General features: G+C 41.9%; 1 long non-coding RNA gene across 1 annotated transcript in view; it reads right to left on the minus strand.

The window, feature by feature from the left end:
* The window catches only part of LOC108175806 (uncharacterized), a 227,368-nt gene that overhangs the window by 192,175 nt on the left and 20,175 nt on the right, over positions 1-15,018 (minus strand). The window lies entirely within an intron of this gene.

The raw sequence follows: 15,018 nt of genomic DNA on the forward strand, positions 1-15,018 counted from the left end.
GCCCCCAAGTCTTTTTATTTTTTACTTGTCAAATATTATGATTAGTGTTTCATTAAGCCTGTGATGATAGAGTAGATTGAAATTATGTTTTTGCAAAAATTAAAAAACAAAAAAGAAAGAAGGGAGGTAGGGAGACTAAGAGAAGAAGGGAAGAAAATATGGTTATCTTCTTAGAATTGTGCCTTTGAAATACAAGAAATCTGTTCTCTTTATATTAATAGACAATTTAAAAAAGAAAAAAATACAAAATTTTGTCACACACACAAAAAATCAAGTCTCCTCTTTGCAGATGGATAACCTGGGAACAGTACCATTTGACCTTATGGGAAAGCTGTGTGTGACAGCATCCTGCCAATGCAGACTCAAGTGGCAGAGAGACAGCTGCTGGCTGTATTCCATCACCCTGGGGACAGCTACACCCTTTGCCTCCCTAGTTTAGTTATCAGAGCCAAGAAATTCCCCTCTGCCTAAACTAGCTTGAGTTATTTCTGTCAACCCTTTGAGACAAGCTGTGCTTCTGGTATTCAACAAAGTGGCCATGTATGCCAACTGACATCCCTCAGTTTGGGGAACAGGAGCTTGAGATTATGTAAACTGGGGATTCTTTTCTTTTGTAACTAGGATAGTCCTTTGGGATCACCCTTAGGAAACAGCCATCATAAGGATACACTTCAAACACACCAAACAAATTTCTGCCATTTGAGGGAACTATTTCCAAAGGGACATTTCTGCCTAGCGACGCCATGTTGGATGAGAATTCTGTTCAAAACACACTGAATCCCAGAGACATATTACAGTGTATGGTGGTTTAAGGATGTATCTAGAGTTACATTGCCTCAACTCTAATTCTGGTTCTATCAATTACATTCTATGTACCTGCAAATAAGTTATTTAACTATCTTGTTCCTCAATTTCATCTAGAGTGAAGATGATGATTAGAATGTACTAAGTATCAAGTAAGCGTAAGCTATGGAAAGCCCACTTTCTGAATGTTGAATGGGAAAAAGCAGGCAGAAATATTTGTTCATTCATCAGAAATATATCAATGAAGACGGGTAACTTGAGTGTGGATCTGAATTAAGCTGGTCAAACATCTCACTCTCTGAGTGCAACTGCATTCTTCTCTTTTCCTATAACAGCTATATGTAGCTAACCCCTTATGTTGTCCTGGCCAACCACAGGTTCACTGGGCTTTTTCTGATACAACTCCTTCCCCAGCTCTTGTCTCCAATGATTCAGGTGTGCCTGAGCCTATCAGGTTGACTCCAGGAATAGGCAAAAGACCTAGCTCTGGTCTGCCCTTCAGGGATGGGCATATGACCCACATAAGGCCTTGAGAGCCCTACTGGGGACAGCTGCTGAAACCACTGAGAAAGAGCTACTGTTCCTACTTGAGAAACCGAGAGAAGGAAACTCTCCAATTGTTAGTTGCCACCATGTTGCTGGTCTGGGAGATCTTGACTGAGAATGTGGCCAACAGAGTTTAAGTGAAGCAGAGAAGAGTAAGTAGAGAGGTGGAATTTTGAAGTTGAGCTTTGAAAACTTGCCTTAAGCAGTGCCTGAAAAGAATAAACACTCCCCCTCCATTACTTTGTTTTGAGCCCATTTCCCTTATTTGCAACTCAAAGAGTCAAATGTATTACATAGATGTCCTAATTCTCATTCTAGCTTCTGTGTCTCCTAACTTCTCTTTTTATGTAAAAAAAAAATCTGTATCTTTCTTGGTCACCTTCAATGGAATTTCCTCCTATTTTTGAGTTCACTAATTATCTCATCAGATGGGTCTTATTTTCTGTTGAACACATCCATTTGCTTTATTTTTCATTCCTAGTAGGTCAAATAATTTTTTTTTTTTTTTACAAATATATCCTACAGCAGAGGAAACTGAGGCCTTATGGAAAGCCATGGGAGTTAAGTGATTTGTCTGGAGTCTCAGGGTCTGTGAATGTCAAACCTGGGACTGATATCAAGCATGTCTGATCCCAGTGCCCAAGCCCTCTCCATCAGGTTGAGCATCCATATATGACAGGAAGGAAAACATGATCATTGATCATCTCTTCTTTCCACAAGACAAAAATACCTTTAAGCAATTAGAATCCAATCATTATACGTCCCAAGGGGCAAATCTCTCTTTGCTAAAAGTACATTAATTTGGAATAATGTTGAGAGAGGAAAATAGTCTATTATTCGTGTCGGCTGTTAATAATCCAAGTAGCACAATGTTAACAATAAACGGAAACATATGAATTAGTAAGAGGAAAAAGGCATCACAAATGTAGAAATTACATGTATAAGAAATTCACAAAAGAAGAATGATAGATGTGTAACAGAAATTTTAAATTTCTATTTTAACTTTGATCTTTTTTCAATATGCAAACTAAAACAAAAGGATGCTATTTGTCACTCATTCAACTAACAAAATTCCCACCAAACACCTAGTAACATAACACTCAGTGCTAGGGAGGGTATAGACAATCATTCTTATATACTATTTATTGGGTGATACACTGATTTAACCTCTTTGGATGGTAATTTGGCTTAAAGTGTTGAAGGGGATTTTGTGGTAAGAAAAATAACAAGATAAAGGAGGAAAATAATTTTTCCTAAATTACCAATACTTAAATAACTTTCTGTGATGATAAAAGATGTTTTCTATCTGCTTTGTACAGTACAACAGCAACCAGCTACCAAGTCTCTCTCTTTTTAAAAAGATGTATTTGTTTATTTGAGAGGCAGAGTCAGACAGAGAGGGAGAGGTACACAGAGAGAGCTATCTTCCATCTATTGTTTCACTCCCCAGATGGCTGCAATGGCTGGGGCTAGGCAAGGCCAAAGCCAAGAGCCAGGAGCTTCTTCCAGGTCTTCCACGTGGGTGCAAGGGTGCAAGCACTTGGGCCATACTCAGCTGCTTTCCCAGGCATACTGGCAAGGAGCTGAATCAGAAGTAGAGCATCTGGGATTTGAACAGGTGCCCATATGGGGTGCCAGTGCTGTAGACAGCAGCTTAACCCACTAAGCCACAGTGCCAGCTCCTGCCTAGTCTTTTAAAAACTTTAGATGTGGGGGCCAACACTGTAGCACATCAGGTTAAGCCACTTCCCTGGCCATTGTGGCCATCTAGGGAGTGAACCACCAGATGGAAGATCTCTCTTTCTGTATCTCCCCCTCTCTTTGTAACTCTACCTTTCAAATAAACAAATAAATCTTAAAAAAAAAAAATTTAGATGTAAAACATGGCTAGTGTTCCTTAGAAATTTAATTTTATTTCATTTTAATCTATTTAAATAATGATCATACCACATCAGACAGGTCTAGAAACAAAACAGGACTTTCAGCAGAGACATGAGATTTCTACCTAGAAGCTCCCAGGTCTCAGGAACCCAACAGCCCCCTTCCCTGGCTTTTTGCTGGACAAGTCTGAGTCCTGAGAAAGCCAGCAAGGGAAGAAAAACAGGAAAGTCAGCCCTGCTCACAGTTCCTAGATTCACATGCCTAGGAATGCTACTTAACTGAAACCTGTCCTCAACCTGTCTTCTCATTTGATGCATTCAAAAGAAAGTTAACTGGACCCCTCCAAGTGCCATGCATGCGAGACAATGCAGCAAGCATGGAAGACCCACTGCTGCCTTCCTGGTACTTGAGGGTCTGCTGACTGCTGACATTGAACCACACAGATCCTGCTTCCTCCAGGCTCCACTGGTCCTGAGCTAGCCATGTGGTGATGTGGGAAGAGACTACATGGGGTATAAAAACCAGGAACTGAGTATGACTGGGGACACCCTGGAGGGTGCCATGTGGTCACTGAGACAGGAAGACCAGGGCAGAGAATTATCAGGGAGGTCCTGTGAGGCCAATTCAGTGTGGAAACAAGGCACTATTAAGAAGGAGTGGTGGTACACTGTCAAATACTTGTGACAGCTGAAACTCAGCTATAGGATTTATCGATGAGGTGGTTCCTGGTGACTTTTCAGTAGGACAGTGTAGAAGGGGGCATGATTAGAAAGGGATTAAGAAAGCAGAAATGTGGGAGTTGAGGTGAGACTGTCTCAGTTTGCTTTAAGAAGGAGGAAAGAAATGGCACAGTAGCTGAATAGAGATGTAAGTCCAGGTGGACTTTTCAGGAAGGGATATTTTCATTTTGTGGGGACTGTCATGTTAGGAGGGGAGATCTGGATGATGCAAGAGCCTACTAGAACAATGCCCCTAACAGAGTGTATGGGATCTGGGGCAGAGAGGGTGGGCCTGCAGATGAGGGCCAGCAGTTCCTCTACAGCCACAGAAGGAAGACTGTCAGGATCCAGGTGAAGCTATGAAGAAGGGTGAAAAATAAGTGGAGCTTCTGTTGGACATAAATTGTATTTCAGAAGAAGGTTCTGGCAAATAACTGACCATAAACACCAGGGCTTTACTAAGTGCAACACTGCAGGACTGAGGGTGAACTAAAATTCTCCTTTCAAAACTACCTGGGTTTGAATTTTGGATCTGCTGGGTATTAGCTGTTGTACAAAGTGCCTCTCTGCTTTGTGCCAAAAAAAAAAAAAAAAAAAAAAAAAAAAAAAAAAACACACAAAGGATCTCAGAAAACAATTAACCAAAGAGTTACTGGGAGAATGCTTTGTGAGAACATTTAGGTTATGCACACATCTTTGATGAATTTTACTGTTAAAATGAGACAAAATTCAATAAAATTCAAGATGAAAGGGGTTAGACAAATGAAGGGCCTAAAACGGGTAGGTACCTCACTTATTATAGATTACTAGTATGATAATAATCTTATATCGTTATATAACAGAACAATTATATACAACAATATAGCGAATGAATAAAATAGCATAATTTATTGTAAGCTGTATCACTTCCTGGAGAACATCACGTCCTGGAGAACAACATCCCTCTTTCACTTTTCTCTGTAAAGTAGTGCTTTGTAGGAACAAACTAGCAGACAGAAATGATCAACAATTAACTGAATATTTATTGAACACTGAAGATAGAACCACAACACAATTTTTTTTTCTCCTAAAGCCCTTCTTCTCCACACCCAGATCAAAGTTCAGGAAAAAAAATAAGACACTATATCATTTTCCATATGTAACTTTCACATGAGGCAATGAGGAGCAAACGCAAGCATTTTCACTCCCTCTGTGACCAGCCTTGAACATGCCCCTCAGAGGCTGCGGAAGGACTACAGAGGGGCTTCTCTGTGGGACAGCAGGATTTCACAGGGATCTCTGGAGGATTCTCCTCAGCCCAAGGGGTGGGGGAGTGTTTCCTATTCATCTGCAAAGTGTCAGAGGCCCCTGCAAAGACCTGAGGACCAGGGGCGCCTCTGGGGGAAACGCCCTCCTCTCTCCTGCATTTCTCCCCCACACTGTTCTCACTGGCTGTGCAAGCCTCAGGGGTCACAAGTGTCCTAATCTGAAGGTTACAGCTACAAAGATCCTCAGACCCCTGATTGATTTGGGGGCCTCCAGCCCTCTGGCCCACTCCAGCTCCCCTGGGACATTCCCGGCAGCCACACCAGACTCTGGGACGCCAGGACTCTTTCCCTTAATCCCTCTGGCGGCCAGGCTGGAGGCCCCTGCAAGGGTCAGGAGGAAGACTCCTCACCCTGGCCTCCCTCCCCTCCACCCCAGCCTCCTGCCTGACATCCAAGGTCAGAGTTTCTGTATCTCTAGGGTCTATGGGGTGCAGTGGGGCTAAGAAGAAAAAAAAAAAAACTATTCAGGGGAAGAATGCCATGTGGGTGGTATTAACATGATCATGTTTCCTAGTTCACGAAAGGGGGTCAGTAGGTGCAGGCAGACCAAGGAGGGGGTCTGGAGGGAGGAGTACAAGGGCTACAACCATTTTACCCTGCAAATGGAAGCGCAGAAACGCTCCCTGGTCAATCACAGTCCCAGTGCAGAGTCCTCTGGGGGCATTCTTAAGTGCCATATCTCAGAACAGTGGCAGGTGGGTCGTCTCTGGAAGCCCCTGTTCCTTCCTGCATGGCGCCGGCCAGCTTTCAGAGACCCTGCTTAGAGACAGTCAGGTGCAACCTATAAATAATATCCTGTCAGACACCAGCAGTGGAGCACTCCCTCACTCAACAAGTATTTGCCTGCCTATGTCATAGACACTGCATTAAATTCTGGGGAAGCCGGGGGAGCTCATCAAGACACATCCCTTTTCTCCTGCAAAGGAGGGGTGCAGAGTGGACTGACAACCAGTCAAGACAGTATTTAGAGTGTACAGAGCTAGGCAATTATTTGCTTTCAGGTATGACACCAAAGGCACAGACAACATAAGGGAAAACAGATGACTGAGACCACCTCAGTGGTCTTCAGTGCACCAAAAGACACAACAGCGTGCAAAGGCAACCTACAGAATAGGAAGAAATATCTGCAAATGATGTATCTGATAATGGGTCAACATCCAAAATACCTAAAAATTCTAACAATTCAACAACAAAAAGATTCAGACAATACAATGCAAGATTGAATAAGAAACTGAATAGATGTTTCTCCAAAGATGAATCACAAATGGTTGACAAGCACATGAAAAGATATTATACATTACTAATCCTCAGGAAGATGCAAATCAAAACCATAATGAGCTGTCACCTCACACACATTAGGCTGTCTACTACCAACAAAACAGAAAATTAATGTTGATGAGCCTATGGGGAAGTTGGAACCCTTTTATACTCTTGGTGGGGGTATATACATGGTGCCACTATGAATAACAGTATGGAAGTTGTTAAAAAATTAAAAAATGCAACTCACATATGATCTAGCAATCATACTTCAAGGCATCCAAAAGAAAGCAAGGTCTCAAAAAGATATTCATAGCAGCATTCTCCACAACAGCCAAGTGTCCATAAACAAATAAATGGATAAACAAAATGTGGTCTGCATATATATAGAGGAATATTACTCAGGCTTAACAAAAGGAAATTCTGGATAAACCTTAAAAACATCATGCTAAGTGAAATAAAGCAGTTACTTATATGAGGCATCCAGCCAAATTCATAGATATAAAAAATAGATGGTGGTTACCAGGTACTGAGGTAGGAGGAAGCAGGGGGTTACTGTTTAGAGGGTATAGAGTTTAAGATTTGCAAGATGAAAAATTCCAGGGATTTCACAACAATGTGAATATATTCAACACCACTGAACTGTACAGTTAAAAATGGTTAAGATGGTAAATTTTATGTGCTATGGGCTTGTTGTATCATAATAAAATAACCAATGGTAATAATAAATTGGGGACTTGCTGATTCCTTAGGAATTTCTGCAAAGGAGGGCTTTAGATGGTGGACAGGAGGGTTCTGGAGACTGGTTTACATGTAACTTTATAAATAACTAAGAGAAGGCAGCAGCTGTCCATATCAAAGAACGGGTGCTACTTATTGAGATGGAGCCATCTATGATGTGACAGACATGGCTGGAGGGTGCCAAGGACTATTTTAGCTGAAGTTCTCAGGAAACATCCTTCTAAGGGGGTGACATTTAGGTTGACTCCTAAGTGAGAGAAGAGCATACCAAGAAGAGGAAGAGCAAGAAAGAAAGCCCTGAGGGAAAAATGTTGGAGGGATGGGGCGAAATGCAGTGTGGCTGGAGAAGAGCAAGTGAAGTTGGTGGGAGGAGAGTCCTCTGGGCTAGCCTAATGGATGTGTAAAGGTGCAAGGCCTACAGGAACGCTGCAGTCCATAGTAACAGTTGTAAATACTATCTTTATCATTACTGCTGTGTTGTCAATTTTCAGGGAGATGGCCTGAAGTTATAGCAGTCATTATCATTTGAGCCTTCTCGTCCTGCCTGTAGGCCTTGCCTCTGCCCTGATGATGTCTGACATGGAAGATCACCAGGGAGGACAGGGTGCTGGGGCAGCATGGGGGGAGGGGGCGCTACTCCACGATGGGCAGAAAGATGTCCATAACTAGATCTCAGGAGAGCAAACCCATGATCTGCAGAGCCTGCCAAGTTCTGTGGTGTAAATATTCCCAGCATGAATAACAGTGTGATGTCACTAAAGGTAGAGTTGGAAAGAGGTGAACACAATTGGATCTCATTGTTACAGGAAAATGGCTGCAGAGAAATTATTGTTACTTCAGTTCATCATGAGCCTGTGAATGTCAGTACCAGGACACCACTGAGTTTACTCTGGTTCTGAAAGACATGGGAAGGAGAGGTCAGAGAAGCCTCCTGGAGGGTAGTGTCCTGAAAAGGACTGGCAGAACCAGGAGGGAGTGACAATGAGAAGGGAAGTATTTCAGGCCAAGTGATAGAGCCCAGCCCCCGAAAAGTGCAATACAGAGGCAGGAATTTGATGCTGTAGAAAAATGCCATTTGTGACACCCCCATGCCATATTGGAGTACCTGGGTTCAAGTCTCAGCTCTGCTTCAGATTCCAGCTTCTTGCTGCTACATATTCCGGGAGGCAGGAAGTGAGGGCTTAAGTACTCGGGTCCCTGCCATCCATGTGGGAGATTCAGAATGAGTTCCAGGTATCTGGCTTCAGACTGGTCAACCCCTACCTCTTGTGGGTGTTTGGAGAGTAAAGCAGGGAATGGAGTATCTCTCTTGCTCTTTCATTGTCTTTCAAATAAAGTGAAAATAAATAAAAACATTTTTTAAAAAAGGTAAGTGCAGTACAAGAGCATTACAACAGAGATACAGCCTTTTTAATTTTGCTTGGCTTTTTGAAAAAGATTTATTTATTTGAAAGGCAGAGCGACAGAGAGGGAGAGACAGATTGAAAAAGAGATCTTCCATATGCTGGTTCACTCCCCAGATGGCTGCAATGGCCAAGCCTGGGCCAGGCCAAAGCCAGGAAGGAGCCCACAGCTCTATTCAGGTCTCTCATGTGGGTGGCAGGGGCCACACCATTTGGGCCATCATCTGCTGCCTTCCTAGGTGCATTAACAGAGAGTTGGATCAGAAGCGGAACAGCCAGGACTCTTACATATGGGATGCTAGCACTGCAAGCAGCAGTCCAACCGGCTATGCCACAACACTGGCCCCTTTATTTTGTTTTTTAATTATTGTATAATACAAGGAACAAAATAATATTTACCATCTCAACCATTTTTCCTGTACAGTTCAGTGGCATTAAGTACACTCACTTTGCTGTGCAAACATCTCCACTGTGGAGCTTTTTATCTTCAACATTGAAATTCTGTACTCATTAAACAATCACTTCCCATTCCTTCTCTTCCAAGTCCCTGGAAACCACCTTTTACTTTCTGTCAAGATCCTACATATAGAATCAGGTAGTATTTGTTTTTTTATGATTGGCTTATTTTAATTAGGAGAAATCTTCAAATGCTTAATCCATGCTATAATATATGTCCAAATATTTTTAAGGCTGAACAATATTCCACTATGTGCATTGCCACATTTTTTGTTGGTACATTCAATGGGCACTTGGTTTGCTTCTATCAGCTATTGTGAATAATGCTGCTGTGAACATGGGTGGGTGGGTGTGTGTGTGTATGTATGTATATGTATGTGTGTGTGTGTGTGTGTGTGTGTATATATATATATACATATAAAGACCTTGCTTTCAATTATTTTGGGCATATACCCACAGTGGCATTGCCAGATAGAGATTCTGTCTGTTTTTCACACTGCTCTTTCCTTAGCATGGCGCCCAGAATTTAGGAGTGTCTGGGAAAATACTGAGCTATGCCTATAAAAGGGTCCTAAGAAGAACCCCTCTTACTTGGCACTGGCCAAGTACTTACTGTATGCTCTCTCATTTGCAATAGGAACTACTGTGGTACCCACTCCACAAGGATTCAGAGGCAGACTGAGTGGTGGGAGCAGCGAGATTAGCCAGACTGATGTGTAGAGGCTGGGTCTACTGGGATTTCCAACAAATGCTGAGGGGAGTGTTGATCATCTTAATTAAGGGGCAATGATCAGTTTCAAGCATCAGGGTGGAGCAGGGTGGAGGAGATGCATGCGGATCCCTGTGGATGCCAAGCACAGAGTGCATCCAAGGCTACGCTGAATGGGAGAGGGGAGCAGGTTAGGAGGTCACTGTAAATCTAAGAAGATACAAGGTCACCTGGAACAAAGGTGTGGCTGTGAACACAGGAAGAAGAGGAATGAAAAGCCCCCGGGAGGCACAGTTGAGTTCACACACAAGATATGGGGCTGGCAAAGTCACTGAGAGCTCCAAGCTTCCCCACCATGAATACCATGTGGCTTCAAGAAGGGGCCATGTTTAAATAGAATTGGTTAGCAGTTGCTGGGCAGGGATCTCCAAGAGCTAGAGGGAGGATAAGCCTCTGTATGCTGAGCAAGCAGATGTGTCCTTGGATCAAATTGACTCCCATGGGGGTGGAGAAGGCTCCAGGCAGGTGGAATCAGAAAGAACTGGGGTAACCCAGCCCAGATTTCATCCTGCACAGTTGCTGTGGCTTTGAAAGGAATATGTTGTCTGTGCTGGCCTAGCCCCTGGTTCTCATGATAAAAGTAGTTAAGATCCAATGGTGAGGACTTCAGAAACCACAGAAAAAAAAGAAAATCAAAGGGAAAAATAACCTACAAGCAGACCAACCAGAGATGAATTTTGGAACCATTTTGGGGTACTTTCACTTATTTTTTTCCAATACAGAATTATTCATAAAAATTATTTTTGATGAAACTGGGAGCACACTATTCATTCATTTCTTTCACTAATTTTTATGAGTTCCTATTGTATACAAAGCATTGTTTTGGGGACCAGAGATATAAAATGGAAAAATTCCCTGTCTTTATGGAGTTTACATTTTGCATTATATGCCATTCTCATTCTCTCTCTCTCCCTCTCTTTCTCTCCCCATGTGCACAGTTGCTCTGGAGAGAAAGAGAAAGAGAAAGAGAAACAGAGAGAGAGAGAAACTCATCAGTATAACACCACTCTCATCAAACTTTTTTTAGAGATGTGACTTGTAATGGCAATAACTGGGCATTTAGCTCAATTCCATTTTTTGTCAAATGTTAAAAAAAAGGTGGTATGAATATAAAAATGAAAATACATTTTCATACACAAATTGTTACATACTTTGTTGGGTCCTTCCTTAGGGGAAATTCACTAAGAGCAGAATTATTTGGTCAATGGGAACAAACGGGTTAAGATTTTTTAAATAAGTTAAAACATTCTTCAAAATCAAACATAGGGATAACTATTTTTAAGTTTTAGTAATATTTATCATATTCTATTTATCTATCTATTTATCTAATCTATCTCATTATAACTGATTACTATCAGAAACTGCATCATGTCCAAAATCTTGATATCAAGCAGCCCTTGTTATCATCATCCCCTGCCCCTCTGTATATACCCTCCACCCCCACACACACACTTAAAACTCTGTGACATTATTGATCATTACGGTTTGGATATTAGTTTGAGCATCCCTCAAAGACCCAAGTATTAAAGGCGTGGTCCTCAGGATGGTTCTGTTGGGAGGTGACAAAACCTTGTGGAGGTAAGGGTTGTTATAAAGGTTGTCAGTCAGGTCCCATCACCCTCTCTGCTTCCTGGATCACCAAGTGATCCTTCTCCTGCACATGTTCTGACATTGCTGTCCTCAGATCCCATCAGATGGCTGAACCAATGGGGCTCCCTGATCTTGGACTTGAACCTCCCAAACTGTAAGCTAAAGAGACCTTTCTCTTCATAAAGTTATTCAGGTATTTCACTCTAGTAACAAGAGCTGGTCAATATATTAACACATTCATTCTATTATACCTGATTTCATGTTCATCATTATTTAATTTAGGTTCCACAGTCCATCTGGACAGTGATTTGATATTAGTGTTCTATTACTGTGCAACAAAGTACCACAAACTTAGTGGTTAAAAACAATACTCATTTATCATATAATAATTATCTATTTCAGATGTCCAGGCAGACTCTACTGGGCTTTCTGCTTAGGGTCTCACAAGGCTGAAATCAATGTTTTGGCTGGGATGGGCTGCACTCTCCTCAAAAAGGTTTGGGAAAGAATTCATTTGCCACCTCTTTTTTTTACCAGTATCCAGCCTCTTGGATGGCCCTCAGTGATCCTCACCCTTGAGCAGGTACAATCTGCCTAATCTTGCACACGCCAGAAACGTTGGTGTATGACTTCTAAGGCTAAGTTGTAACAGAGAGTGAGGCTTTTCCCTTGCTTTTTCTTGGATCAGATGCCCTGGAGGAAGCCAGTTGTCAAGCAGTCCTATGGAGACAGTATGTGTGGGTATGAGGAACTGAAGCCAGCATCCAATCCCAGCCTCTTGAGCAGGCCATCCTGGAAGTGGGTGTTCCCAAACTAGTCCAATCTTCAGAAATATGCAGCCCTGGCCAACATTTTGACAGAAAATTGGTAAGAAACCCTGAGTCAGAACTATGCATCCAAATCAGAAACTGTACAATATATAAATGTTTTCTGTCATTTTAAGCCACTAAGTTTTTGGACAACCTATGATGTAACAATGATGAACATGAAAGCCTTCAGAAATAAGAAATAAATAGTCCTACCAAAAGATTCCTTCTTTATATGGTGATAAGTACTTCAAAGAAAAGAAAACACAACATATGAAGAGCTCTGGCTAGAGAAAGTTTGTTTGGGATGGTCAAGAGACAGTCAAGAAGTAGCATTTGAGAATAAGGAGGAATAAGTGATGTGAGGAGCTGTACAAACAGGACTATAGCAAGGTAAATGGAAAGTTCACAGATTCTGAGGAAGGAATGAGCTTAGTGTGTTAAAGGAAAATGAAAGTTATCTGTCTCAATCAGAGTTTAGGGGAGCAAGTGTAGACTTAGGCAATGATGTTTAGGAAGTAGATAGGGGACTGAAGCATATAAATTCATGTAGGCAAACACATGGATTTCATATTCTTAAAAATTTTGAGAGACAGACACCCACATCTACTGGTTCACTTCCCAAATATCTGAAAGCTAGGAATCCAATCCAGATCTCCCACACTGGCGAGCAGGAATCCAAGTACCTGAGCCATCACCCCTGCCTCCTAGGGTAACATTAGCAGGAAGCTGGAATCAGGAGTGAAGCTGGGACTCAAACCCAGGCACTCTAATAAGGGATGCAGGCATCTCAAGTGGTATCTTAACTGCTGTATCAAACGTCTGCCCCAGATTTTGCATTGTATTTTTTAAAAATCTGGGAGTCACTGGGTAAGTGTAAGTTGCAGTTTGGGACAATGCAACTTACATTTTCAGTGCTTCCGAAGAGAGAGTGGACTGCAAAGAGGCAGAATTGGAAATGAAAACCGTTAGTTCACCTTAGGTGATATGTGGACCAGAACATGAGCAGCAGTCTGGAGAGGTTTAGAGATTTAGGGTTCTTGGAGGCTGAGCCATCATGACTTGTTGATAGACTGGACTGGTAAGGGAGAGGCAGGAAGTAACCTTGAGGCTTAAGGTATTTTTGGTTTTGGTCTAACCAACTAGGTAGGCCATAGGGAATCTTAGATGTAACAATAGTGTCTTTCTTACTCTGTTTTGTGTTTCTATAACAGAACACCTGAGGCTGGGCAACTTGTAAAGTGAAAAGATTTATTTGGATAATACTTCTCGTAGCTGGAGGTCCAAAGGGCATGCTCCAGAGTCTTGGCCAGGGTCCTCTTTCTGTGTCACAATCTGCAGGAGAAGCAGAAAAAGAAAAGCCACACGTAGAATAGGAAGAGAGACATCATAGAGTAGACATGAAGCAAGAGACTGGGGATGGGCCAGGCTTACTCTTTTATAACAACCCACTCTTATGGTAATTCACCCACTCCTATCAGACATGATCTACTCCCATGAGACAGCATTAGTCCATTCACGAGGGTGGAATCCCATGATCTAATCACCCCATGAGGCACCACACCTTAAAGGTTCTACCATCTCCATACCACCACTTTGAGGACCAAGCCTCTAGCACCTAACCATAGCAAAGAACTAACATACTAGGTGTTTAATATGTGATACATTCTATTCCAATTGCTCTATTTACATGACTTATGAACCTCAAAACAACACTGCAAGGAAGGCATATTCTCCCCATTTCATAAGTGAGAAAAATCTTCTCTGAAAATCATAGAAGTGGTATTGGTTCCCATCAGTCTGAATCCAGAATCTTAATTGCCCTGATATGTCAGTTCATTAAGCAAAAGTTGGAAGAATGTGGTGGGAATGTGTGTAATGTAAGACAGAGATCAACAGTTCCATCCGGCTGGGTTAATTTTGACATACTAGTTAGACCTTCCAGGGGAGATCTAAATGGGTGTTGGCTGTGTGAGTTTGGAATAAGTCGGTAATCAACCCTGGAGGGTTCCTTGTATTAACATCTTCAATTTAGTGTAATAGGTTTTTTTTTTTTTTAAACTCAACACTATATAAAAATAAATCAACTCTGAAAACAAATTTTAAAGAGTCATTAACAAAAAGGTCATATTTAACACCAAAATGGTATGTCAGCTTGCCAAGAGTGGGAATGTAAACAGAGAAGAGAATGGACTTGGAATCCATTCAGAGTGAATTGTCAAATTTTGAAGCACAGCAGAGGAGAAGCTAGAAAACAGGCTGCATAGGAACAGCCAGCGAGGAAGAAGGAAAGCCAGGAGAGTGTGGTACCCTTGATATTAAGAGAAGACTTTGTAATTGGGGGTGCAGGAGTGTACGTCACCATGATCAAAGCTACCCAGGGGTCTGCTTACATCAGGACAGGGACCCACTCACAGGACTGGAATGTAAGGATACTGGGGCCATGACTACTTTCATTGGAGTTTGAGAGTAGAGGACCCAGTATAATATACTGAAGAGAGAATGTATGTGGCCTCTAGAAAGCTAATTCAGTACTTATGAAAGGTATAGAGCTGGGAGGAGAGCTGGAAGAAATGAGGCTGAAGTCTGGTGTAGACATCAGATCAAAAAGGGTCTGGAGATCCTAAAGAGGCAAGAATTTGTCCCTAGGGCTGTAGTGTGTTTTTTTTTTTTTTTAATTTTTTTAATTTGACAGGTAGAGTTACAGACAGTGAGAGAGAGACAGAAAGAAAGGTCTTC

Source organism: Oryctolagus cuniculus, chromosome 18, assembly GCF_964237555.1.
Source record: "Oryctolagus cuniculus chromosome 18, mOryCun1.1, whole genome shotgun sequence".
Taxonomy (NCBI): Eukaryota; Metazoa; Chordata; class Mammalia; order Lagomorpha; family Leporidae; genus Oryctolagus; species Oryctolagus cuniculus.